At 43.4% G+C, this 3,018-nt stretch overlaps 1 pseudogene; it reads right to left on the reverse strand.

Annotated features, from left to right (window-relative positions):
- Positions 1-706: 706 nt before the first annotated feature.
- Positions 707-2,757, reverse strand: LOC145866286 (splicing factor 3B subunit 5-like; annotated as a pseudogene).
- Between the last annotated feature and the right edge of the window lie 261 nt (positions 2,758-3,018).

The following is a 3,018-nucleotide window of genomic DNA, read 5'->3' on the forward strand; positions in this document are numbered from 1 at the left end:
AGGTAATTATATAATGTATTGAACCATAGGATGTCTGCAATGGAAATAAGTCATTTACTTTTTAATGTATGTCCTGTCCTGTATATTTTTTCATTTAAATGTTTTGTCATTTAGGCAGACTCTGTTATCCAGAGCGACTAACAAGGGTTAAGTGCGTTGCTCAAGGGCACATAGACAGAATTTTCACTTAGCCGGCTAAGGGATTCGAACCAGAATCTTTTTGGTTATAAGCCCAATGCTTTTAACAGTTAGGATACCTGCTGCAAATAAACTCAATCAAATAATCCCAAAAGTGCAAATTCATGCCAGGCAAGATAAATCATGTGAACCTCAAGTTTTAACAGATTCCACCCCAGGTCTGTGGTCATATCGCTGTCTATCCAGTTTTTCTGGGTATTAAGCCTAATTTGATCAAAATCAGTTAAAGGAACACACTCTCAGATTGACAGAAACTATATTCCAGAAACAGTAACTGTTTAGATAGCTGTTGAAGTCATTGATAATGAGCTCTTATAGGGGTGCAATGTACAGAACATTTTACAATTATCATTCTCAAACCTCACTGGTCAATTGTAACCACAAGATGATGGCGGTAAGGGAAAATAAACATTTTGGGGGGGACAAATAAGGACACCTGACCACAACCACTTTATCCCCCAATGTTATTTTATATGCAAATATCACACACCGTGTCATGCATCTCGAGCATCAAGCTTCTTATCAACAATGGATAAATATGGACAGCCGAACAGTAAAAACACAATGTTCTACATCTTCTCAGTTTAAGTCCTTAGCCAAGGAATTGTCAGGTTTGTCCGAAGGTGGGCCACAGGATGAGATTGAAGCGCACTCAGGCTTTGCTCTCGTTCTCAGCAACAGAGAAGTAATTCAACAGGTCAAAGTGACCCATATATGAACAGTATGAGTCCCCGATGTTGGTTCACCAACCACTCCCACTTCCTGGTGTCCGCATAGCCTGTTCCAAAGTATTTAGATTGGTTGATGCTCCAACTGGCTGTGAATGTTGTAGCTGTCCTGTGTAACGGTCGTCGTACGTAATGGACCAAGGCGCAGCGGGTTGAGTGCTCATCTTAACTTTATTTGAACACGTAACAAACAAAACAAGAAAACAATCGAACGAACAGTATTGCATGCTAACACACAGCAGTGCAACAACAACTTCCCACAAAATGACAGGTGAAAACAGGCGACCTAAGTATGACTCTCAATCAGCAACAACGATGTACAGCTGTTCCTGATTGAGAGCCATACCAGGCCAACAAAGAAATACACAACATAGACAGAGCATAGAAATACAAAATAAAGAACATAACCCAAAAACCCCGGAATACTCTAACCAAACACCCCTCTACATAAACACATATACTAACAAACCCCGAACCACATAAAACAAATTACCCCCTGCCACGTCCTGATCAAACTACAATAACAAATAACCCCTTTACTGGTCAGAACGTGACAGTCTGTCATCTTCAGGCAAATGTCTGGACAAGGAAGGAAAATTATGTCAGTGCATATAGTTGTTTTTTAGCCAATGTTACAACCTTAGCAATAGACATTTTTGTAATTTGGTTTGTATAGCCAGAAACCGTCCTTTAAACTTATTTTGCCAGTTGTTCACCTGTTTTTAGTCCTTATTGGCGTTGGAAATTGAACACAAAAAAACAGGAGTTTTATCAAACATACTTTTACTGCCATTATGATTTATATCACCCAACAGACGCAAAACCATGTAAACACCTGAATGAGGCTTGGCTAGTACACATGCATCACGGTGCATGTATTTAGCTTACATTGTGCGTGTGTAACGGACATCACGCTGCTTGCTTAGCCAGTATCGCTTCCACCGGATTCGGCTCACACCAAACTCGAACCCAGGTACTCTGCCTTGCTAGCACACGAGACCACCCCTACTGGGGTCTTAACAGTCGATCCACGTGAAAAGCTAGCTATTCGGCGGCGCAAGTGGGGACACTTCAGGCTGAGGAGTGAGCTTCACATCCCCATGTGCTACATTCACCCCTCAAACTTACTCCACAGCGACCCCAGAGCAACTGAGTGCAACTGTAGATCTGAGTCAGATCTGTTAGCGACATCACGCTTGCTTAGCGAGTACTACTTCCTCCTAATTTGGCTCACACCCAGGACCTCTGCCTTGCTAGAAACATGTGACCGCCCTCCTGAAGCGTCATAGCAGTCGCAGAAAGTGAAAAGCTAGCTATTCAGCTGCGCAAGTGGAGACACTTCAGGCTGAGGAGTGAGCTTCACACATCCCCATGTGCTATATTCTCATGCCTCAGGTGATCAACAAACCCTGAGAGCCACACACTGACCTGCCTTTTGAAGTGTGATATTAACTACGGCATAATAAGGAAAATTAGGAAAGTTCAAATGACAGTTTTCAACATTCTAGGGTGTCCAATCAAAAACGCATATGTTAATTGTGTAAGATCAGGGATGGGCAACTCCAGTCCTCAGGGGGCCATGATTGTTGTCACACTTTTCCTCCAGCCCCAGCTAACACAACTGACTCCAATAATAATCAACTGGCTACCTGACAGGCCCTCACTCTCCCGTTGAACTCGTCATCTTTCTACTGGCTACCTGATAGACTCACTCTCCCCGTTGAACTCGTCATCTTTCTTCTGGCTACCCTGATAGACTCACTCTCCCGTTGAACTCGTCATCTTTCTTCTGGCTACCTGATAGACTCACTCCTCCCGTTGAACTCGTCATCTTTCTATTGGCTACCTGATAGACTCACTCTCCCCGTTGAACTCGTCATCTTTCTTCTGGCTACCTGATAGGACTCACTCTCCCCGTTGAACTCGTCATCTTTCTACTGGCTACCTGATAGACTCCACTCTCCCGTTGAACTCGTCATCTTTCTTCTCTGGCTACCTGATAGACTCACTCTCCCGTTGAACTCGTCATCTTTCTACTGGCTACCTGACAGACTCACTCTCACCGTTGAACTCGTCATCTTTCTAATTGGCT

This window comes from Salmo salar, chromosome 01 (assembly GCF_965601325.2).
Source record: "Salmo salar chromosome 01, fSalSal1, whole genome shotgun sequence".
In the NCBI taxonomy this organism is placed as follows: domain Eukaryota; kingdom Metazoa; phylum Chordata; class Actinopteri; order Salmoniformes; family Salmonidae; genus Salmo; species Salmo salar.